The sequence below is a fragment of the Pristiophorus japonicus genome, chromosome 9 (genome assembly GCF_044704955.1).
Source record: "Pristiophorus japonicus isolate sPriJap1 chromosome 9, sPriJap1.hap1, whole genome shotgun sequence".
Classification (NCBI taxonomy): Eukaryota; Metazoa; Chordata; class Chondrichthyes; family Pristiophoridae; genus Pristiophorus; species Pristiophorus japonicus.
Genome location: NC_091985.1, coordinates 72678479 through 72704493, shown reverse-complemented (window position 1 = coordinate 72704493; position 26015 = coordinate 72678479). Strand labels below are relative to the sequence as shown.

At 45.4% G+C, this 26015-nt stretch overlaps 1 protein-coding gene across 3 annotated transcripts in view; it reads right to left on the bottom strand.

Moving 5' to 3' along the window:
* Positions 1-26015, bottom strand: part of ush2a (Usher syndrome 2A (autosomal recessive, mild)) — a 1282968-nt gene that overhangs the window by 500140 nt on the left and 756813 nt on the right. The gene's annotated exons all lie outside the window — the stretch shown is intronic.

Here is a 26015-nt window from a genome sequence, read left to right as displayed (position 1 = left end):
TTTTCCCCCCCTTCTCCTTTCCTTTCCCCCCTCTCCTTCTCTTTCCCCTTCTCCCCTTCCACCCTTTCCCCTTCTCCCCTTTCCCCTTCTCCTCCCCCCTTCCCTTTCTCCTCCTCCCCCTTCTCCTCCCCCTTCCCCTTCTCCTCCTCCCCCTTCTCCTCCCCCTTCCCCTTCTCTCCCCCCCTTCTCCCCATCCCCTTCCCCTCTTCTCTCCCCCCCCTTCCCTCCCTCCCCCTCTCCCTGCCCCCCCCTCTCTCCCTCTACCCCCCTTCTCTCCCTCCCCTCGCTGTCAGAAACACAGACACTGACAGACAGAGAGTGAGAGACATACACAGACAGACAGACAGAGAGATAGAGACACTGACAGAGACACACTGGGGGGGCATCCCAGCATGCTGTTGGAGGGCTCCCGGTGCTGCAGTCGGTAAGTAGAAAATGTTTTATTTATTGATTTAAAAAAAAATTATTTCTTATTAATTATTTTTGATTGATTTATTGGTTGATTTATTGATGTTTTTATCATTTATTATTGATGATGGCTCTTTATTTGTAAAACTGAAGTGTTTAATGTTTGTAATCTTCCCTTTAAACCCCCCCCCTGCCTCATTCCCTACGCCTGATTTGTAACCTACGCCTGATTTTCTAAAGTGTAGACAAGGTTTACTCGAGCGTACAAAAATCTTCACTTACTCCATTCTAAGTTAGTTTGGAGTAAGTTTTCACTGCCGAAACTTTGAAAACAGGCGTAAGTGGCCGCACATGCCCCCTTTTGAAAAATAAATTCTGTTCCAAAGTGAAACTGTTCTAACTGACTAGAACTGGAGCAAACTAAATGCCAAGAATTTGAATTTCTAAGATACTCCGTTTTACACCAGTTGCTCCAAAAAATCAGGAGCAACTGAGGCCGAAACTTGGGCCCGTAATGTCTACGCATACTTAAGTGTCAGCTTGGCTCAGTGGTATCACTCTTGCCTCTGAGTCAGGTGCTCATGGAATCCATGCCCCATTCCAGGACCTATCCAATAATCTAGGTCAACATTTCAATGCACTACTAAAGGAATACTGAATTATTGGAGCCATCATCTTTGAATGAGATATTAAAACAAGGTCCATCTGCTTTTTAGGTGGATGGTAAAGGTAACAACAACAACAACTTGTAATTATATAGTGCCTTTAACGTAGTGAAATGTTCCAAGGCACTTCACAGGAGTATTATGAGACAAGAAATTTTACACCGAGTCACATAAGGTGAAATTAGGGCAGGTGACTAAAAGCTTGGTCAAAGAGGTAGGTTTTAAGGAATGTCTTAAAGGAGGAAAGAGAGTTAGAGAGGCGGAGAGGTTTAGGCAGGGAATTCCAGAGCGTAGGACCTTGGCAACAGAAGGCACGGCTACCAATGGTTGAGCGATTATAATCAGGGATGCTCAAGAAGGCAGAATTGGAGGAGCGCAGATATGTCGGCGGGGTGGCGGGGGGTGGGGGGGGGGTGGTTGTGGGGCTGAAGGAGATAACAGAGATAGGGAGGTGTGAGGCCTTGGAGGGATTTGAAAACAAGGACGAGAATTTTGAAATCGAGGCGTTGCTTAACTGGGAGCCAATGTAGGTTAGCGAGCACAGGGGTGATGGGTGAGCAGGACTTGGTGTGAGTTTTGTATCACCTCATGTTTATGCATAGCTTTACTTGAACAAAAGAGAAATTCTCAGTGTCCTGGCTAACATATTTCACTCAACTAAAAGCAGCAAAAACAGATGAACTAGTCATTTATTCTATTGTAGTTTGGAGGGAGCTTGTTGTGGACAAATTGGCTGCTGCATTTGCCTACATTATTAAAGAGGCTACACTGTAAAAAGCAATTCATTGGGTGTGCCTTCAAATGCAGAATTGATGAATTATTTGTATCAGACACAGTCAGGGATTCATAAGATTGGGTTGTTACTGCATATAGTGGCTATCAGTCCACCACAATAAAATAAACCTAAGTATAAGAATAAAGAAATTAGAAATTTCATTTTGTGTAATGCGACAAGAGATGAAGTTGGATTACTGATGTGAAGAAAGAATGGAGAAAGGGGAATACAACACTGTACCAAAGGTGTTGTGACAAATATTGCAATATGAATATCATCAGCATGTTACTGGTAACTTCAATGACTGGAATAACTAGGGTAACAAAAAATGAATTTTGTCACATAAATATCAAAATGTAAATATAAACTACAGGGCCAGTACCTAATTATTAAACAAGATCTTTTTCACTTATTGTTTAAGTCAGTTATATTTGATGCAGAAAAATCTTTAATTTGTTATCTAGCTTGCATATATTGTAGACACTTGTTATGCAAATTATGGTTCTCCACACTAAGAAAAATCTGCAAATTATATGTTTGCATCATGATTATTTTTTTAATACAGACTTAGCATCATTTGAATAATGCTGTCTTTGGAGAGCTGTACAGGAACTGTGTTGCAGCAAAAAGCATATAACAAAGAGAGTGCCCTGATGACTTTTGTATCAGTGAGGCAGCCGTAAACAATGTACGTTAGTTCAGAGGACATAATTTATCAGAAAACATTTGGTGAAGGAATAACTATTTTTCTGAATGAAATTGTATCAGTGTCTTCACATAAAGGTCAAATATCAAAGAAATAAGGTTGGCATTGGCTATCTTGTTTTGCACTGATCGAAAAATGCAACAATAATCTGTAAAACGTATCTATCTTCTGTATTCAAAAATAGATTAAAATAACAGTCATGTCCATATTAGATGTTCACAATACAATGATTATTTCTTTCATAGGGACTATTTTATATTTGAGTACACTGATGTTATTAGGTTTAGGCATTAGCTGAATCTCTTTCCCTTGATTTTGTTAAGAGCTGAAAAAATAGGCACAGCTTTTCATTGGTGAGCATATTTGAGGCACTTCTGTCTGTGTGGTAGATGGGATAAAAAGGTTCAATAATACATTTACAACATGACAATGTTGCATTGTAATGCTGACACTGCCGTTAACAGGATCACATCATTCTTAAAGAAACAAATGAAAGTAGTTTTCCCAATACTCCTAAATTTTAATTCAATCTATCAGAATTAAAAAGACAAAGACTACCAGATCAAAAGCTTTTTGAGATATTAAATAAAACACAGTAGACTTTTATTAAGCAATATTAAAGAAAATAGAAGTGAGGGAATTTGCCAAGGAAATTAAATGTATTTAATATGTTTTAGAAATGGGGTTTGGGGATATGTGCAGCTTATGTGGTTTCCAAAATTTGACTACATCAGTATTCTTTCAACACTGAGGGGTCGGGCGGCCACGGGTCGGTGCGGACTGGCTGCCGAGTCGCCGTGGAGGGGCCGCCATTTTTGATATTGCCTCCTTTACTTTTGAAGCGTTGTAGGGGACTGCTCCACAAGTTTTCTCGCTGCGTTGTACACGCGCCGACCCCTTACCGACCGGCGTCAACCCCTTTCCGAAATTGTCCCACGGGAAATTTCCCCTTTCGAAAATTGCCCCACGGGAGCAGCGCCACTGCTGGTTGGTGCCCCTGACAGCTTTTTCTGTCAGTACCCTTTCTGTGGCTGGGCAACTCCATTTTTCTTTTTGTCAGCCGACTGCCAGGTCATGCCGACAATTATGCCCCCGGATTCGGCCGGGTTGCCAACAGGCATTCTGGCACTCCCTCCCTGGTGGCCCAATGTTTGCCACTAAAGAGGCTGAAGAATCCGAAGCGGCCTTCCCCTTTAACTGGAGGGGAGGGACGTTGTGACGCGCCAGCGCGATGACTTGGAGCGTCGGCCACTCTGACCCGCCCCACTTCCGCCTCGCTGGTGGCAGCTACTCCGACCCGACCGCACTTCCACTGTTCTCCCGACATCAACACCACTCTGGCCGGAAACGTCAACCAAAAAGCTTAATTTCTCCGGATTGTCCACCCCATGCATTGGGGCAGACGGAACACTTAAAAAACGGTAGGTGCGACCCATTTCGGGCGGAGGGCAATTTCGGCCCCTGAAAGTATTTTAAAAGTATGCTATTTTACCAAATGTCTTAATTGGAACCATGAAAATATCAAATGGAGTCAAATCTAAGGCCTGATTTTGCAAATTAGGGCTGTGCTTTCCCGTGGAATGGGGATATTCATGCCGGAAGCAAGAAGGACTGCGTTAACTGAATTTTATGAGGGCCACTTGTTTGAATAGAAGACCATTCCTGTCCATGAAAAATGAACAAAGTGATCTTGGCCTGGAGTGCAATTGGCTGGGGGCTGGAAATCCAGCCCGACAATTACTCTGAAAATGATTGGGTTGTTGGCAGAATGGGTGGGCAAAAGCCCAATTTTTATTGGAGGTTTTGCTCCATCAGGAAAAGAAGGATACCCTTCATCAGATTTGGGAGCAAATTAAGAAGCGAGTTTCTGGTATCAGGAGGACTGCCAAGGTAAGTGTATCCACTTTCGCACACGTTATTAATATAGCAGAAATTAAAATTGTGAGCTGCAACATTTTCAGGAAGGTAGTATGCACAGCACAGGGGCAAACTTTCCCCGTTCCTTCATGCTCTGTCGTTGCAGAAAGGGTAAAGGGCTTGTACTGTAACACAGGAATACTGAAGTAGTGTGCTGAAAACCATCATTGCCAACAGAATCAACATGCATGCTGCATTGGAATGTACTCACACAAAAAAGAATATGGACTGACCACAGAGGTAGTTGTCTCGGTGCTCAGTGAATTTCTAATATGCCTTGTGTGCCCTTCCGGGGGAAGACTGCTTAAAGTGAATGTGGTGGGAGTGAGATGAGGCAGGCAATGTGCAGAAGCTAGTTCTCATTTGAGGGGATGACGCTTGGCAGTTTAGGTCTGGAGTCTGTGGAAGGAGCAGGAGAGCGAGAGTTTGGAGGCATGTTGCTATCACCCAGCATTTGTGATGTTTCAAATTGTTATATATGTGGACTTGTATTTACTCTGTACAGCCACCAGAGGTCTCAGCCCCTGGAGTCCCAAGGGATCCCATAATCCCTTGGGAGCACAGGTATTTAAGGAGGCTTCACTGGTTGGAGAGGCACTCTGGAGACCTGCAATAAAAGACTAAGGTCACACTTTACTTTGAGCTCACAGTGTTCAGCCTGACTCTTTCTCCATACACAACAACTGGCGACGAGATACAGATAGCAAACCCAAAGATGCAGAGAACAGTGGGCATCCTGGAGAAATTTTCGGTGGGATATGATTAGGAAACTTTTGTGGAGCGACTCAACCAATACTTCGTGGCCAACGATCTAGATGGGGACGAGAGTCCTGCTAAACAAAGGGCGATCCTCCTCACCATCTGTGGGGCACCAACGTATGGTCTCATGAAGAATCTGCTCACTCCAGCGAAATCCACGGAGAAATCGTACGACGATTTGTGCACACTGGTCCGGGAGCATTTGAACCCGAAGGAAAGCATTCTGATGGCGAGGTACCGGTTCTACACCTAAAAAAGGTCTGAAGGCCAGGAAGTGGCGAGTTATGTCTCCGAGCTAAGACGCCTTGCAGGACATTGCGAATTTGAAGGACATTTGGAGCACATGCTCAGAGACTTTTTTGTACTTGCCATTGGCCACGAAACCATACTTCGCAAACTTTTGACTGTAGAGACCTCAACCTTGAGTAAGGCCATAGCGATAGCCCAGGCGTTCATTGCCACCAGGGACAATACTAATCAAATCTCTCAGTGCTGCTACAAGTATTGTGAACAAAGTGATGTTGTTTTTGAATCGTAACGTACAGGGCAGGTCACACATGCCTGCAGCTGCACATCTGCAGATGACTCAGAGTCCACCATCAAGGGTGATGAATGCAAGGCCATTAACACCTTGTTGGCACTGCGGGGGTGATCATCGTTTCCATTCATGCCAATTCAAAGGGTATGTCTGCAAGGGTTGTGGAACAATGGAACACCTCCAACGTATGTGCAGGCGAGCTGCTAATCCTGTTAAACCTGCAAACTACCATGTTGCAGAGGAGGACAGATCCACAGAGGATGATGATGAACCAGAGCCTCAGACCGAGGAGGCAGAGGTACATAGGATGCACACATTCACCACGAATTGTCCCCCGATAATGCTGAATGTTGAACTAAATGGACTCCCAGTGTCAATGGAATTGGACACGGGCGCGAGCCAGTCCTTCATGGGCAAAAATACTTTTAAAAGACTGTAGTGCAACAAGGCCTCAAGGCCAGTCTTAACTCCAATTCGTACGAAACTAAGAACTTACATGAAAGAACTGATTCCCGTAATTGGCAGTGCTACCGTAAAGGTCTCTTACGATGGAGCGGTGCACAAGCTACCACTTTGGGTGGTACCGGGCGATGGTCCCACGCTGCTCGGCAGGAGCTGCCTGGGAAAAATACGCTGGAACTGGGATGATGTCTGAGCGCTATTGCCCGCTGACGACACTCCATGTGCCCTTCGCTGTTTGAACCAAGCATTGGGAAATTCCAAGGAGCAAAAGTGAAGATCCACCTAATTCTGGGGGCGCAACCCATCCATCACAAGGCGAGAGCAGTACCGTACATGATGAGTGAAAGGGTAGAGATCGAGCTGAACCAGCTACAACGAGAGGGATTCATTTCATCGATCGAGTTCAACGAGTGGGCCAGCCTGATCGTTCCTGTCCTCAAGGGAGACGGCACCATCAGAATCTGTGGCGATTACAAAGTAACTATCAATCGTTTCTCCCTGCAGGACCAATACCTACTACCAAAAGCCAACGACATCTTTGCAATGCTGGCGGGAAGAGAGACGTTCTCGGAGCTGGATCTGACTTCAGCCTACATGACGCAGGAACTGGAGGAATCATCGAAGACCCTCACCTGCATCAACACACACAAAGGTCTTTTTGTTTATAACAGATGCCCGTTTGGAATCCGATCGGCGGCGGCGATATTCCAGAGAAACATGGAAAGTTTACTTAAGTCGGTCCCGCACACCGTGGTCTACCAGGACGACATCTTGGTTACAGGTCGGAACACAGTCGAGCACCTGCAGAACCTGGAGGAGGTTCTTCTTCAACTTAACCACGTGGGGCTCAGGTTTAAACGCTCAAAGTGCATTTTCCTGGCGCCTGAAGTGGAGTACTTGGCAAGGAGGATTGCGGCGGACGGCATCAGGCCCACCAACACGAAGATGGAGACAATCGAGAACGCACCGAGGCCACAGAACGTGACGGAGCTGCGGTCGTTTCTGGGACTCCTGAACTACTTTGGTAACTTCTTACCGGGTCTCAACACACTGTTAGAACCACTGCATGTCTTACTACGAAAAGAGGACGAATGGGTTTGGAGTAAAAGCCAAGAAAATGCCTTTGTAAAAGCGAGAACATTTTTATGCTCAAACAAATTGCTTGTATTGTATGATCCATGTAAGCGTTTGGTACTAGTATGTGATGCGTCGTCATATGGCTTCGGGTGTGTATTGCAACAAGCTAATGATTTTGGGAAACTGCAACCAGTTGCTTATGCATCTAAGAGTCTGCCTAAGGCTGAGAGAGCCTACAGCATGATTGAGAAATAAGCATTAAGCATGTGTCTATGGCGTAAAGAAAATGCATCAATACCTGTTTGGGCTAAAATTTGAATTGGAAACTGATCATAAGCCACTCATATCCCTGTTTTCCGAGAGTAAAAGGATAAATTCCACGCATTGGCCCACATCCAGAGATGGGCGCTCACGTTGTCCGCATACAACTACATCATCCGCCACAGGCCAGGCACAGAAAACTGCGCCGATGCTCCCAATCGACTGCCATTGCCCTCCACAGGCGTGGAAATGGCGCAGCCCGCAGATTTAGCCACAATTATGGAAGCATTTGAGAGTGAGCAATCACCCGTCACTGCCCGGCAGATCAAAACCTGGATGAGCCAGGACCCCTTATTATCCTTAGTCAAAAGTTGTGTGCTTCATGGGAGCTAGTCCAGTGTCCCAGTGGAAATGCAGGAAGAGATAAAGCCGTTCCAGCGGCGCAAAAATGAAATGTCCATACAGGCAGACTGCCTTCTATGGGGCATTCGTGTAGTGGGTCCCAAGAAGGGCAGAGACACCTTCATCAATGACCTGCACAGCACCCACCCAGGCATCGTAATGATGAACGCGATAGCCAGATCCCACGTGTGGTTGCCCGGTATCGATGCGGACTTAGAATCCTGCGTTCACAGATGTAATACATGCTCGCTGTTAAGCAATTTACCCAGGGAGGCGTCGCTAAGTTTATGGTCTTGGCCCTCCAAACCGTGGTCTAGGGTACACATCGACTATGCAGGTCCGATCTTGGGTAAAATGTTCCTTATGGTTGTAGATGCGTACTCCAAGTGGATTGAACGTGAGATAATGTCGGCTAGCACGTCCGCTGCCACTACTGAAAGCCTGCGGGCCATGTTTGCCACAAATGGCCTATCCGATGTCCTGGTGAGCGACAATGGGCCATGCTTTACCAGTGCTGAGTTCAAAGAATTCATGACCCATAATAGGATCAAACATGTCACATCTGCCCCATTTAAACCAGCGTCCAATGGTCAGGCAGAGAGAGCAGTGCAAACCATCAAGGCTTGAAGAGGGGAAGTGAAGGCTCGCTGCAGACTCGCCTATCCCGAGTCCTGCTTAGCTACCGCATGAGACCCCACTCGCTCACTGGGATCCCACCTGCTGAACTGCTCATGAAAAGAGCACGTAAGATAAGGCTCTCGTTATTTCACCCTAATCTACATGAACAGGTAGAGAGCAGGCGGCTTCAACAAAGTACATACCATGATAGCGCAACTGTGTCACGCGAGATTGAAATCAATGATTGTGTATTTGTATTGAATTATGGACAAGGTCCCAAGTGGCTTCCCGGCACTGTCATGGCCAAAGAGGGGAGCAGGGTGTTTCGGGTCATTCACCGGAAACACTTGGACCAAATCAAACTCAGATTCACGGACTATCTTGAGCAACTCACCTTGGATCGTACCTTTTTTGATCCCCCAACATACACACCAGTGGCAACTGGCACCACGGTTGACCACGAAGCAGAACCCATCATCCACAGCAGCCCAACAGGACCCAACACAACAGGCAGCCCAGCAAGGGCCCAACAAATGATTCAACAATACCAGCTTTCAGACCGAGACAATCAACCAGGGCAAGAAGGGCCCCAGATCGACTCACATTGTAAGTAGTTACACTATTGATTTGGTGGGGGGGGCGGGGGGGGGGGGGAAGTGTTGTTATATATGTAAACTTGTATTTACTCTGTTTACCACCAGAGGGCTCATCCCCTGGGATCCATTGGTAGCACAGGTATTTAAGGAGGCTTCACAGATTGGAGAGGCACTCTGGAGACCTGCAATAAAAGACTAAGATCACACTTTATTTTGAGCACACAGTGTTCATTCAGTCTGACTCTTTCTCCATACATAACAGGTAGCTAATGTAACCTCACTTTAAAAAAAAGGGAGGGGGGGAGAGAAAAGAGGGAATTATAAACTGGTTAGCCTGACATCGGTAGTGGGGAAAATGTTGGAATCAATTATTAAAGATGTAATAGCAGCGCCTTTAGAAAGCAGCAGTGACAGGTTCGGTCCAAGTCAGCATGGATTTATGAAAGGGAAGTCATGCTTGACAAATCTTCTAGAATTTTTTGAGGATGTAACTAGTAGAGTGGACAAGGGAGAACCAGTGGATGTGGTATATTTGGACTTTCAAAAGGCTTGGTCCCACACAAGAGATTAGTGTGCAAAATTAAAGCACATGGCATTGGGGGTAATGTATTGACATGGATAGAGAACTGGTTGGCAGACAGGAAGCAAAGAGTAGGAATAAACGGGCCCTTTTCAGAATGGCAGGCAGTGACTAGTGGGATGCCGCAAGGTTCAGTGCTGGGATCCCAGCTATTTACAATATACATTAATGATTTAGACGAAGGAATTGAATGTAATATCTCCAAGTTTGCAGATGACACTAAGCTGGGTGACAGTGTGAGCTGTGAGGAGGATGCTAAGAGGCTGCAGGGTGACTTGGACAGGTTAGGTGAGTGGGCAAATGCATGGCAGATGCAATATAATGTAGATAAATGTGAGGTTATCTACTTTGGTGGCAAAAACAGGAAGGCAGAATATTATTTGAATGATAACAGATTAGGAAAAGGGGAGGAGCAATGAGACCTGGGTGTCATGGTACATCAGTCATTGAAAGTTGGCATGCAGGTACAGCAGACGGTGAAGGGGCCAAATGGCATGTTGGTCTTCCTAGCGAGAGAATTTGAGTATAGGAGCAGGGAGGTCTTACTGCAGTTGTACAGGGCCTTGGTGAGGCCACACCTTGAATATTGTGTACAGTTTTGGTCTCCTAATCTGAGGAAGGACATTCTTGTTATTCAGGGAGTACAGCGAAGCTTCAGCAGACTGATTCCCGGGATGGCAGGACTGACATATGAAGAAAGATTGGATCGACTAGGCTTATATTCACTGGAGTTTAGAAGGATGAGAGGTGATCTCTAAAAACATATAAAATTCTGACGGGATTGGACAGGTTAGATGCAGGAAGAATGTTCCCGATGTTGGGGAAGTCCAGAACCAGGGCCCACAATCTAAGGATAAGGGGTAAGCCATTTAGGACCGAGATGAGGAGAAACTTCTTCACTCAGAGAATTGTTAACCTGTGGAATTCTCTACCACAGAAAGTTGTTGAGGCGAGTTCGTTAGATATATTCAAAAGGGAATTAGATGTGACCCTTACGGCTAAAAGGATCAAGGGGTATGGAGAGAAAGCAGGAATGGAGTACTGAAGTTGCATGATCAGCCATGATCATATTGAATGCTGGTGAAGGCTCGATGGGCCAAATGGCCTACTTCTGCACCTATTTTCTATGTTTCTATGTTTCTATAGCACCTTTCATGACCTCAGGATGTCCCAAACTGCTTTACAGCCAATTAAGTATTTGAAGTATAGTCACTGTTATAATGTAGGAAATTCAGCAGTTAATTTTGCACATTGCCAGGTCCCACAAACAACAATGCAATAATGACCAGATAGTCTGATTTAGTGATATTTGTTCCGAGATAAATATTGGCCAGGACACTGAGGACAACTCCCTTGCTCTTCTTCAAATAATGGGATCTTTTATATCTACCTGAGAGGGAAGAGAGTGCCTTAGTTTAACGTCTCATCCAAAAGAGTTCTTCAATATTTAGGAAGGACAGCCAAAAAGGAAGACGGGGTGGTGTGGCATTTTTGGTAAAAGATGAAATCAGAGCAATAGTGAGAAAGGATGTTGGCTCAGAAAATCAAGATGTAGAATCAGTCTGGGTGGAGCTAAGGAGCACCAAAGGGCAGAAAACATTGGTGGGAGTTGTCAATAGGCCTCCAAACAGTAGTGATAGTATAGGGGATGGCACCAAACAGGAAATTAGAGATGCATGCAGCAAGGGTACTACAGTAATCGTAGGTGACTTTAATCTACATATAGACTGGCCAAACCAAATTAGTAATAATACTGTGGCAGATGAATTCCTGGAGTGTGTACAAGATGGTTTATTAGATAGTTGAGGAGCCTACTAAGGAACAGGCTATCCTAGATTGGGTATTGTGTAATGAGAAGGGGTTAATTAACAGTCTTCCTTTAGGGAAGAGTGACCATAACATTATTGAATTTCTTATTAAGATGGAAAGTGAAGTAGTGCAATCTGAAACTAGGGTCCTAAATCTAAATAAAGGAAACTATGAAGGTATGAGGAATGAATTGGCTATGATAAATTGGGAAGATTTATTAAAAGGCATGATGGTGGATAGGCAATGGGTAATATTTAAGGAACAAATGCATGAATTACAACAGTTATACATTCCTTTCTGGCGTAAAAACACAAAAGGAAAAATGCCCCAGCTATGGCTAACAAAAGAAATTAATGATAGTATTAGATCCAAAGAGGAGTTATACAAAGTTGCCAGAAAAAGTAGCAAGCCTGTGGATTGGGAGCAGTTTAGACTTCAGCAAAAAAGGACCAAGTGATTGATTAAGAGGGGAAAAATAGAGTATGAGAGTAAACTTGCAAGGAGCATAAAAAATGACCGCAAAAGTTTCTACAAGTACGTAAAAAAGAAAAAGATTTGTGAAGACAAATGTAGGTCCTTTACAGACAGAAACGGGAGAATTTGTAATGGGAAACAAGGAAATGGAAGAACAATTAAATAAATACTTCGGTTCTGTCTTCACGGAAGAGGACACAAATAACATCCCAGAAATGCTGGGGAACCAAGGGTCTAGTGAGCAAGAGGAATTAAAGGAAATGATAATTAGTAAGAAAATAGTGCTGAAGAAACTAATGGGACTGAAGGCAGATAAATCCCCAGGGCCTGATGATCTGCATCCCAGAGTACTAAAAGAGGTAGCCATGGAAATAGTAGATGCATTGGTTGTCATCTTCCAAAATTCTATCGATTATGGAACAGTTCCTGCAGATTGGAAGGCGGCAAATGTAACCCCACTATTTAAAAAAGGAGGGAGAGAGAAACTGGGGAGCTACAGACCGGTTAGCCTGACATCAGTAGTAGGGAAAATGCTGGAGTCTATTATAAAGGATGTGATAATGGCACACTTGGATAATATCAATGGGATTAAACAAAGTCAACATGGATTTATGCAAGGAAAATCATGTTTGACAAACCTACTAGAGTTTTTTGAGGATGTAACTGATAGAATAGATAAGAGAGAACCAGTGAATGTAGTGTATTTGGATTTTTAGAAGGCCTTTGATAAAGTCCCACATAAGAGGTTAGTGTGCAAAATTAAAGCACATAGGATTGGGGGTAATGTATTGGCATGGATTGAAAATTGGTTAACTGACAGGAAACAGAGAGTAGGAATAAATGGGTCTTTTTCGGGTTGGCGGGCAGTGACTAGTGGGGTACCACAGAGATCAGTGCTTGGGCCCCAGCTATTCACAATATATATAAATGATTTGGATGAGGGAACCAAATGTAATTATTTCCAAGTTTGCTGACGACACAAAACTAGGTGGATTGTGAGTTGTGAGGAGGATGCAAAGACGCTGCAAGGCGAATTAGATAGATTGAGCAAGTGGGAAAACACATGGCAGATGCAGTATAACATGGATAAATGTGAAGTTATCCACTTTGATAGGAAAAACACAAGGACAAAGTATTATTTAAATGGTGATGGCTTGGGAAGTGTCGATGTGCAGAGGGACCTGGGTGTCCTTGTACACCAGTCATTGAAAGCAAACATGCAGGTGCAGCAAGCAGTTAGGAAGGCAAATGGTACGTTGGCCTTCATTGCAGGAGGATTCAAGCAAAGGAGCAAGGATGTCTTACTACAGTTATTCAGGGTGAGACCGCACCTGGAGTATTGTGTGCAGTTTTGGTCTCCTTACCGAAGAAAGGATATACTTGCCATAGAGGGAGTGCAGTGAAGGTTCACCAGACTGATCATATTGAATGGCGATGCAGACTCGAAGGGCCGAACAGCCTACTACTGCTCCTATGTTTCAACATATTATTTTAAACACTAAGGGCTCAATTTTCCCCAAAGCTTTTTTTTGCCGTACTTGAAAAGTTACGCCCGTTTTTTTGGGGCCCAAGTATGCCAAACAAAAAATGTTCTACGTTTCCCCGTTGGATTTCTTCATTTTGGCGTGGCCTAACCTGTCCTTTAGTTTTGGGGGTGGAGCCTTGATCTGCACCAAAAAGATTGGGCTGCCATGGTAACCAGGGACACAATGCGAGCTGAGGCTGCAAAGTGAAACAGAAAGCCAGTTCGCAACACAGTAAAACACATTGCATGTGTCATGTTTGTAACCTTCACACAACTGTAACCTTTATGTAATGCACACCTTGACCACAGGGGGTGAACTTGTGGGAGACACTCCTCACCTGGTCCCACGGAGGGTCATCACTTGTTGGTCCTGGGAATAAATGTTCAGGTCACATAGTGACCTTGTCTGCAGTACATGCCTTGTGTGATTCTATAGCAGGGTGTAAGGACACCACATTTGGTGATGAGAAACGGGAATCAACGACCCACGAGGATGGCCACCGGTAGCACAGAGGAACGGTACTGTGTCGGTGAGGACTGGGACGACTTCATTGAGAGGCTCCAGCAGAGCTTTGTCATGAAGGACTGGCTGGGAGAGGAAGCGGCTGGCAAGTGGAGGGCGCATCTACTGACCAGCTGTGGATCCAAGACGTATGCGCTGATGAAAGACCTGCTCGCATCCGAGAAGCCGGCGGACAAGTCCTTTGAAGAGCTCAGCACTCTGATCGGTAAGCACCTCAAACTGGCGAGCAGTATACACATGGCCCGGCACCAGTTCTATACACACCGGCGTTGGGAGACACAAAGCATATCGGACTTCGTTGCGGACCTTAGACGTTTGGCCAGCCTCTGTAAGTTCACAGATGCCTGCAGGGGGGAGATGTTAAGGGATTTCTTCATTGAGGGCATTGGTCATGCCAGGATTTTCAGGAAGCTTATTGAGACCAAGGACTTGACTTTGGAAAGGGCAACGTTGATAGCTCAGACCTTCATGGCAGGGGAAGAGGAGACCAAGATAATTTACGCGTGCAGCCCTGGTTCCAAAGTGGCGATGGACCAGGGAGTTAACATTGTTAACGAGACTCAGAACCCCGCAGGCAGGCAAGGGCAATTTGACACTGCCCATGCAGCAACAGGCTCTAGGGTGGGCCAGCAACAGAGACAATGGCAGGGGGATCGGCAATTCACGCCATCACAAGGGACAATGCGACCCGGGATGGGACCATTGACACTCAGCAATAGAGTGCTCAGGAGTAATCAAAGAGATAATCAGTGAGAGATGCCTGTTAACAGTTCCTTTGTTCACAACAATCTCAGCTCATGCTGGAGGTGCGGTGGCAGACATACTGCGAAAACCTGTAAGTTTCAACAACTTATCTGTAGAAACTGTAACTTCAAGGGACATCAGGCCAGAATGTGCAGAAAGCCTGTAGCGAGGCTAGTTAATGAGGCAGCGGAAACAGACGAGGGGTCTGCAAGACAGGGTGATGCTTGGGGCCAAGCTATATACGCTGAAGTCAAGAGGGTTCATGTGGCAGACGTCCACAGCTCGTATACCAAAACGCCACCCATAATGATGAAAGTTCTATTAAATGGCATCCCGGTATGCATGGAGCTGGACACAGGAGCCAGCCAGTCACTTATGAGTGCCCAACAATTTGAAAAACTATGGGCACACAAACCTAACTGGCCCAAATTGGAACGCATTGACACGCAGTTACGGACGTACACCAGAGAGATCATCCCAGTACTAGGCAGTGCAAACTTGGTGGTCACACACAATGGATCAGAAAACCGACTGCCACTCTGGATTGTCCCGGGGAATGGTCCCGCACTCATGGGGAGGAGCTGGTTAGCCAAGATGAACTGGAAATGGGGGGGATGTGCACGCCATTTCATCTGTGGAGCGAAGTTCATGCTCACAGGTCCTACAGAAATTCGAGCCACTTTTTCAACCAGGTGTAGGGACTTTTAAGGGCACCAAAGTAGTGATACGCATCACCCCGGACGCCAGACCAGTGCACCACAAAGCCAGAGCCGTGCCGTATGTGATGCGTGAGAGAATTGAGAGTGAGTTGGACCGACTGCTAAGAGAGGGCATAATTTCGCCTGTTGAATTCAGTGACTGGGCAAGCCCCATCGTTCCTGTCCTTAAAGCGGATGGCTCGGTCAGGATTTGTGGCGACTACAAGGCCACCATCAACCGAGTGTCACTACAGGGCCAATACCCGCTTCCGAGAGCGGAGGATCTTTTTGCCACGCTGGCAGGTTGCAAGCTGTTCACCAAGTTGGACCTCACCTCAGCCTTCATGACTCAGGGACTGGCTGAAGAATCCAAGCTACTGACCACCATCACCACGTACAAGGGGCTATTTGTTTACAACAGGTGTCCATTTGACATTCGTTCAGCGGCCGCTATCTTCCAGAGGAACATGGAAAGCTTGCTTAAATCCATCCCTAGAACAATCGTATTCCAAGATGACATCCTAATCACGGGTCAAGACACCGAGGAACACCTCCACGACCTGGAGGAGGTGCTACGCCGACTGGACCGGGTAGGCTTGCGACTAAAGAAGTCTAAGTGTGTGTTTTTGGCCCCAGAGGTCGGGTTTTTGGGCAGGAGGGTTGCCGCAGGTGGGATCCGGCCTACCGAATCCAAAACGGAGGCGATCCGTCGCGCGCCCAGACCCGGCAACACATCGGAGTTGCGTTCATTTCTGGGACTTTATCCAAGCTGATACCAAACGGTATTTGTGTGCCTTTTGATTAAAATGGAGTCCTGGCCCTTCCAGAACTTTCTGCATTTTAGCAGCCAGCTTATTATGAACAGCTAAACCTGCTGTTAGATGGCTGATGGTTATCAGACAGCTAGGAGACAAGTCATGCTGAGACAAGTAACCCCCCATGGTGCTCTCCTATTGTCTACACTACAGGAGTTCCATGTCACCCCACCCTTATCTTCTAGCCATTATCTCTTTCCTTTACCTCATCCATTTGAAGCAAACAGGTAAACTGACCAGGAAATGGGATAATCTGTATTCACAATACAAGACAGGTGATAGCCCATTACCTATGACTCATGGAGTAATGGCCGTTTGGCTTTCTGATAACCCTGACAAAAGGAAATATCTTGACACCATTTCCGGACCAGGATATAGTAATTAACTCTTTATCTGTATTCACTGACTGTGAGACAGAGCAATACACAGGGAGAGGCCAGAACTTTGGTTTTACTGTATAAATATCTTGTGAAGCTGTACCATTGCGGAGGTTTCATTTTGCCCTTGACTGAGTGAAACCTACCCCTTGCGAGCAAGTAAATTAAAAGGGAAACTTCCATCGGAGCTGTAAGTGTCGGAGTCATTCTTTTCTGAGGTCGAGATTTCGACAGTTATTGGAGGTTCCACCGAGATGCATACTCTCTGTTCTGTGAGTAAAACGGATACAGGCATAGTGCCTCTCCAGTGAAAGGCTTCAGTGGCCAAACAAGGTGAGCCTTTGCTCACAAGAGGTTTTCTTCACTGTTGAATCGCAGATGTAATCTGTTGTCCACAGCTGAGGTACTGCATCTACAAGACTCGGCATTTAAAAGTTAAAGGTATTTTTTTTATAACCATTTCTTTCTCAGCTCGCCAGCAGAAGAGAACAGGTTCTGGAAAAAATCTCGAGACAGCCCGGGGAAGGTTTCAGTAGGTAAGGAAGCGCTAGTCGATCGAAAAGGGTTCCAGGTTCTTATGTGATAAGATTTTTATTGTTTTTAATTCGGAAGGGGTTCTTATGTGATAAGACTATTAAAAGAAAAGAAAAAAAGAAAGCGCTAATAATCGATCGAAGGTTCTTATGTGATAAGATTTTTATTGTTTTTAATTCGGAAGGGGTTCTTATGTGACAAGACTATTAAAAAAAAAAAGAGCGCAATCGATCAAAGAGTTTGGGTACGGAACCTTAAGTTTTATCAGCTGTTATTAGGATAAGTTAAGGACTCGGTCTGTAGTGGCGTACAACGCAGACTGAGAATTCGTTTAGAGGTTATGATTTGTGTACTCACGGGAATATTGTTTGTTGTCCTTGTATTACTGTTGTGTGCAATACCTTTGTGAGTCATTGCCATTAGAGAAACGGGAAGAGTCACTAGGGAAAATTGTGATTCGGGAAAAAAAAACACAAGGATTGATTAAGAAAAGAAACAGTAACTGATTGATCAACTACGATTGGTTCGTGCCAACATATCTCACACACCCAGACTGAGCCCGAATTAAGAGCCTTTTCAGGCCACGTAACGGCCAGGAGAAGTGGGCGTAGAGAACTCGGTTGGCCGAAAGGATTGTGAGATCAGAAACTGTGGGAAAATCTTAATCATCCAGAATGGGTGCCGGAGCAAGTTAAAACACCACAAAAGGCACACCAGCCTATGTCATGCTCTAGAATTGTGGTCAGTCTTCAATTGACCAAAGAAACAAAAACCAGTAAAGTGGACTAAGGGTGAAAACAGGCCATTTCCACCCGATGGTTCATTTAATTTAGAGAGAACAACGTGTCTAGAGGAATGTCTTATAAACAGAGATCCAGGTAGAGAAAAAAAAAAGGAAAGTAATAGAAAAGGCCTGGGTTCCGATTCTTCAAGTCCATGTAAAATTAACAGAGGAAGTAAATCAAATGAAAAAAAAAAGAGAACCTGATAGTGACTTATGAAAAAAAAATGAAGCTAGTAAAAGAAAAAGCTTTATTGAATGGAGAGAGACTTGTGAATGTCTTGTCTTTGAATGAGAGTGCGTGAATGTCTTGTCTTTGAATGAGAGTGCTTCTGTCTTTTTTCCTTGTGTCTGGAAACCTGTTTGGAAAAGTTGTGGAGCTGCCTGTTTGTTTTAGCTCCACCCACTTTTTCAAACAAAGTGAAGTTTTTTTTAACCCTTCATAGTGTTGTCCTGTATGTGGGAAGTTTAAGACATTTTAAGTTAGAAGCGCAGGTGTGGATTTATTCGGATGAGAGGTTACAGAGCTAGGAAATGCACAAAGGGATAGGTTTGTTGAGACATGGTCCCGGTGGTTAAAAGTTGTAATGCCTTTTTTTTTTAAAAGCCTTTGTGGGTCTCTCGAGGTGCAGGCTGGGGGAGTACACTCTCATTGTCCTTGGTGTAAAATCTTGGTACAAAAGCTTCTAACTCAGTAGGAGGATTTTTTTGGATAAAGAGTGGCAGTACAATAATTGAATTGGGATTTTGAGATATTTCAGGTGATCTCCTTGATCAACATTTTGAGTGTATTGGAAAAATCTTGGGTTTGGAAGCCTTTTAATAAGATTAGAAAACAAGTACTTTACATTCTGTGATCTGTGAATCACTATAAGCATAAATGAGAAGTCCGTGTAACACACAGATTCGTCCAGTTCAGAAGCCCACACAAATGGAGGTTTGTCCATGACCTACGAGCTGTGAATGAATCTACTATATTCTCACAATGCTTAAAGGATGTGGAATGAAGTATTCCGGAATGCTTTCCAGAATCTTAAACAGTCCCTCACTTCAGCACCAGCCTTGGGATTACCAGATTACACTAAGCTATTCAACTTATTTGTGCATCACAAGTCGGGTTTTGCACAATCTGTTTTGACTCAGTTACATGGGGACAGGCAGCGACCGGTAGCGTATTTCAGTACCCAACTAGACCCAGTGGCACGCGGACTACCAGGATGGCTTCCTTTGTTGGCAGCAGCTTATTATGCTATGCAACAGGCTCAGACAATCAAAAATGCAGAACAAGTGGAAAATCTCCTGCGAGCCATTCAATGCCCCTTAAAACTTGCCATTATCAAATACCAAGCACATACAGGCCAGTCGAATGAGGTGGCACTTGGGAATGCCAGAGCTGATAATGCAGCTAAGTCAGCAGCTCTGTCGAAAGGGGGGATGCAGGTGTCATTGTTCCCACTAAGGAAAAATAATTGCTCAGACCCGCCACCCACTATTAATGACGTGCTGGCCTTTCAGACACAGGCCAGTACGGAGGAGGTGGTGACCTGGACGAAGGATCAATGTTATAAAAATCCAGAAGGAATATGGGTTCACCATGACGGCCGCGTGGTGGCCCCTAGATCCTTACTTCCATGGATTGCCCGATGTGTTCATACATTCACACATGCAGGCAAAGGGGGGATTGGCAGATTATATTTTGGCAACTTGGTATGCACCAGGCATTTCGGCAATTACAAAACAAATCTGTGAAAATTGTGTTACCTGTCAGACAATGAATCCGGGTAAGACGGAAAAAGTAGAATCTGCCTCCCACCCAAATCCAGTCGGGCCTTTTGTACATTTACAAATGGATTTTATTGAATTACCTATGTGTATGGGATTCAAGTATGTATTAGTTATTGTAGATGTGTTCTCTAGATGGATTGAAGCCTTTCCATGTAAAAAGGCCGATGCCACTACTGTTGCTAAAAGTTTGTTAAAAGAAATTGTACCGCGCTTCGGAATCCCTGCTAAGCTTTCCAGTGATAACGGGTCACATTTCACGGGAACTGTCACAAGAGAAATGTGTAAAGCTTTACAGATTAATCAACGTTTTCATTGCAGTTATCATCCACAATCAGCTGGACTTGTTGAAAGATATAATGGAATGCTTAAAAATAAGCTGGCAAAACTATGCAATGACACTGGACTGAAATGGACAGAACTGCTGCCCTTAGCTTTGATGGTAATGCGATCTGCAACCAACAGAACAACAGGCCTGTCACCGCATGAGATAGTTATGGGACGTCCCCAACGACTACCTTTTACAGCACCATTTACTGCAAAACAGATGGACATCCACAAAATGGAGGAAAATATGTTGAATTATTGTATTGCACTAACCAAATGTATTTCCAGCTTTCATTCACAGGTAAAGGAAGCCCAAGTCAAGCCAGCGGAAGGGAAGTGTCATAACCTGGAGCCAGGGGAATTCGTTTACATCAAGATTTTTAAAAGGAAAAGCAGTCTACAGCCAAGATTCGAAGGACCATACCAGGTCTTGCTGGCGACCAATACTGCAATCAAGGTAAAGGAAAGACCAACATGGATCCACGCATCCCATTGCAAACGGGCACCCGACCAGGAGGAAGGGACGAAGGAATCAGAGGAACAGAAAAAGGAAGACTGAATAAGGAACTGTATGGACTATGGGGACTGATGGTGCTGGGATTGACAGGGTTTTACTTCACATTATTGATTACACCAGGGGTACAAACCCACCACCGAAGGGAATTGCACGTAAACGTATTTATGGCACTGAGTCATAGGTATGCTCAAGAAAGAAACTTGTCGAGTTGCTGGATATGCTCCCATGTACCGGTCCACTCCAGGGGGGGTATTCCCCTGAGATCTGTCCCCTTTAACGAATCAGAAATGGTAGAATGGTTGACAGTGCAAAACAGGACAAACCTAACTAAGGGGCCAGAAACGAAGGAGCAAACAGAATGGAGGTCGGCAGGGTATAAACTTACAGCCTTCCAGGGATTGTACCAGCCCAATTATGATAATAACCATCAGCCTCCCTTCCTAAGCATTACTCCCAGAATAAGAAATCCTGAGGGTATAATATGCCTAGTGAGTAATGAGACAAAAGAACCAGAAATGGGACGCAGCAAGTGTTCCCAAATGATTAAATGGCAAGCCACAACTAATCCGACTGAGAGAAAGATAGCAACCGTTGGCTGGACAACGGTCCATAACAAAGCCCCAGGTGAAGGGTGGGAAGGTGAGACCACTCGAGTAGGGACAGTGTGAAAGGACCAGGAGCTGACGTCCTATAATTGCACCTACTTTATTTGTGGCCATAAAGCCTACCCATGGTTACCAGCCAACTGGACAGGGTCCTGTTACTTAGGATATGTGGTACCCCTTATCAGATCAGTAAGGACTCTAAGGGAGGCCTATGGAAGCCACAGATTTAAACGGGATTTGACGTGGCTAAACGGAATATTCAAGGTAATGGTGCCACCCTATGGAATAGCATCGACCGAATGGCAGTTACGGGAACTGGCTAACTTAGTAGAATCAGTAGCCAACGCAACTTCCCAAGCCTTTGAAGGGATAAATGACGAAATGGTAGCTATTCGAACAGTGGCTCTCCAAAATCGTATGGCCTTAGATTATCTCCTAGCCAAGGAGGGAGGGACATGCGCATTAATAGGTGAAGAATGCTGTACATATATCCCAGATAAATCAGAAGATATCGGCAGTCTAGCTGAAAACATCAGGAAAAAGGTAATAGAGTATAAACAGACAGTTGGCCAGGACGGTATCACCTTGTGGGGTTGGGCATCAGGATGGTTGGGAGCCCTGTGGAAATCTGTGGTACAGGGTTTGATCATATTCCTGCTGATAGTCTTCGCCCTGTATCTATTATTTGTCGTCATTAAGTGTTGCTGTGCCAGGGTTGGAGAAACTATGTTACCTACCGAGACCACGGCTAGAGTTATGGTAGCAACAACTGCTGAAGGCTCTTGTGTAGAAATGGAAATGGAGAGACTGTACAAGATCAGAATGGATTGAGTTGTCCTTGTGAAGGACAAAATGGGGGAATGTGGAAATGTATTTTTATCCAAGCTGATACCAAACGGTATTTGTGTGCCTTTTGATTAAAATGGAGTCCTGGCCCTTCCAGAACTTTCTGCATTTTAGCAGCCAGCTTATTATGAACAGCTAAACCTGCTGTTAGATGGCTGATGGTTATCAGACAGCTAGGAGACAAGTCATGCTGAGACAAGTAACCCCCCATGGTGCTCTCCTATTGTCTACACTACAGGAGTTCCATGTCACCCCACCCTTATCTTCTAGCCATTATCTCTTTCCTTTACCTCATCCATTTGAAGCAAACAGGTAAACTGACCAGGAAATGGGATAATCTGTATTCACAATACAAGACAGGTGATAGCCCATTACCTATGACTCATGGAGTAATGGCCGTTTGGCTTTCTGATAACCCTGACAAAAGGAAATATCTTGACACCATTTCCGGACCAGGATATAGTAATTAACTCTTTATCTGTATTCACTGACTGTGAGACAGAGCAATACACAGGGAGAGGCCAGAACTTTGGTTTTACTGTATAAATATCTTGTGAAGCTGTACCATTGCGGAGGTTTCATTTTGCCCTTGACTGAGTGAAACCTACCCCTTGCGAGCAAGTAAATTAAAAGGGAAACTTCCATCGGAGCTGTAAGTGTCGGAGTCATTCTTTTCTGAGGTCGAGATTTCGACAGTTGCCGCAGGTGGGATCCGGCCTACCGAATCCAAAACGGAGGCGATCCGTCGCGCGCCCAGACCCGGCAACACATCGGAGTTGCGTTCATTTCTGGGACTATTGAACTATTTCGGGAACGTTCTGCTGAACTTAAGTACATTGCTGGAGCTGCTACATGTGCTTCTGCATAAAGGTTGCGATTGGTTTTGGGGGGACTGTCAGGAACGGGCTTTCAATTGGGCGTGGAACCTGCTTTGTTCTAATAAGTTATTGACCCTGTACAACCCCTGTAAGAAATTGGTTTTGACATGCGATGCATCATCCTATGGGGTTGGGTGCGTGTTGCAGCAGAGTAATGGTGAGGGCCAACTCCAACCTGTGGCTTCTGCCTCCAGGTCGCTCTCCCAAGCAGAAAGGGGGTATGGGATGGTTGAAAAGGAAGCACTCGCATGTGTCTATGGGTGAAAAAGATGCACCAGTACCTTTTCGGCAGAAGGTTCGAGTGAGAAACGGACCATAAACCGTTAACATCCCTGTTGTCCTTCAGCAAGGCTGTCAATGCCAATGCGTCAGCTCGCATACAGCAATGGGCTCTCATGCTGGCTGCGTATGACTACACCATACGGCACTGACCAGGCACCGAAAATTGCGCTAACGCGCTCACCAAGCTCCCACTGGCGAACACCGAGGGGCGTCGGAGCAAAGCGTGGAGATGGTCATGGCCGTTGAAGCCTCTGACAGCGCAGGCTCCCCCATCACAGCCCGCCAGATCAAAATCTAGACCAACAGAGACCCTCTCCTATCCCTGATAAAGAAATGTGTCCTGACTGGGGATTGGACGCCAGAACACGGAGCATGCACCGAGGAGGTTAGGCCATTCCACAGACGGATGGATGAGTTCCCCATCCAAGCTGACTGCCTGCTATGGGGCAGCCAGGTAGTCATGCCCCAGAAGGGCAGGGAGGCATTTATCAGGGAACTCCACAGCAAGCACCCAGGCATCGTGCTAATGAAGGCCATTGCCCGGTCACATATATGGTGGACGGGAATTGACACAGACCTGGAACACTGGGTTCGCAGGTGCACAACATGTGCTCAGCAGGGCAATGCCCCCAGGGAGGCCCCACTCAGCCCGTGGCCCTGGCCCACCAGGCCATGGTCACGTATTCACGTAGACTACGTGGGCCCATTCATGGGAAAAATTTTCCTGATTGTTGTCGATGCATATTCGAAATGGATCGAGTGCATCATATTGAATTCGTGCATGACATCCACCACCGTGGAGAATCTGCGAACGGTCTTTGCGACCCACGGTTTGCCGGACATCCTGGTTAGCGATAACGGCCCGTGTTTCATTAGCTATTAATTCCAGGAGTTTATGTCAGGCAATGGTATCAAACATGTCAGGACAGCACCGTTCAAGCCGGCTTCCAATGACCAGGTGGAACGTGTGGTTCAAATCATAAAACAGGGCATGCTCCGGATTCAAGGACCCTCCCTTCAGTACCGCCTATCGCGCCTCCTGCTGGCCTATAGGTCCCGCCCGCATTCGCTCACGGGAGTCCCGCCCGCGGAATTACTCATGAAATGCACGCTTAAAATGCGGCTGTCCCTCATTCATCCTGTCCTGTCAGACATTGTTGAGGGCAAGCGCCAGTCCCAAATCGAGTGCCATGATCGCAACTCAGTGGGGAGATGCATAGAAATCGATGACTCTGCATTCGTTCTCAATCATGCTTTGGGACCCAAGTGGCTTGAGGGTACTGTAATTGGTAAAGAGGGGAATAGGGTCATAGTGGTCAGACTTAACAATGGTCAGATATGCCGCAAACATCTGGACCAAGTAAAGGTTCAGCGTGGAACCTGAGGAACCTGAGGAAGATCATGAGATGCTACCACACCACTGCAAGAGAACGAGCAACAAGGACATTCACCAGCATGCACAGTCCCTGCGGTCAGCCCGGACAGGTCGGAATCACCTCAGGCGACAGAGATGCATGCCAAGGTCCAACCACCAGAGCCCCAACTGCGGCGCTCCACGAGAGAGCGCCGATCGCCTGAAAGACTCAATCTTTGACCCAAAGACGTTGGGGGGAGGTGATGTCATGTTTGTAACCTTTATGTAACAACACTGTACACTGTATACACCTGAATAATGCACACCTTGACCACAGGGGGTGAACTTGTGGGAGACACTCCTCACCTGGTCATCCAGGTATATAAAGGGAGGTCCCACAGAGGGTCATCACTTGATGGTCCAGGGAATAAAGGTTCAGGTCACATAGTGACCTTGTCTGCAGTACATGCCTCGTGTGATTCTGTAGCAGGGTGTAAGGACACCACAGCATCAATTTAAAAACACATTGAAATATATTGCAGCAACTTACCTCCAATGCCCCCAGCTGAAGGGCTTGTAGGTCCGGTTCGTTCTGCTGCCCGAATCTGTCTGTCTCTGTCTCTCTCTCTGTCTCTCGAGAAAGTTTTTCTGCAGAGGCCACATATGCTGGTCTAAGCAGAACTGGAGTAACTCTCAGCTGGCCAAACGTGCCTAAATGGCCAGAACTGGAGCGGGTGGCAAGTTACGCCCACTTTGGCTGAAAAAAAACTAACCTTAAAAATATGTAACTTACTGAGTTACACTGGTGCAAATTGATTGAGGAAACTGGTTTTTTAAACAGAGGCCAAAAAATGCAGCCTACTCCAAAGAAACGTGCAAATCACTGGGGAAAATTGAGCCCATTAATAAAAGTAAAGAGAGAAATTTCAGAAGAATGTCTTAAGTGGTTTTGAACTAGTATCCTGTGGTGAAATTGCAGGACACTGGTAAATCATATCAAGATAATCATTATGAATTTGTGCTTCCTGCTTGGAGATCCATGCATCAGAAACACTTCTTTGAAATTTATTTGAATGTGGAAAAAGCAGGCCCTGGAGAATTTTCCATTGTTATGATGTATAATAGTATTCGGTATCAGTTTTTAAAATCACCTATTTTGAATCACGTAATATTGTGTTTTGTTATTTGCTTGGTATGGTTTTGTTGCTTAAAGCTAGTTGAAACTGCAGGTCTCCACTAAAACTGGTGACCCTAAAAAAGTTGTTAGAAAGAACCTTGAAAGGAAACTACAATGCCATAAGTTCAATTAAAGGGATCTAGAGGAAGAATGTGTGAGACCCATTGTTCAAACTGTGAAAATTAACACATAAACATCTGCTC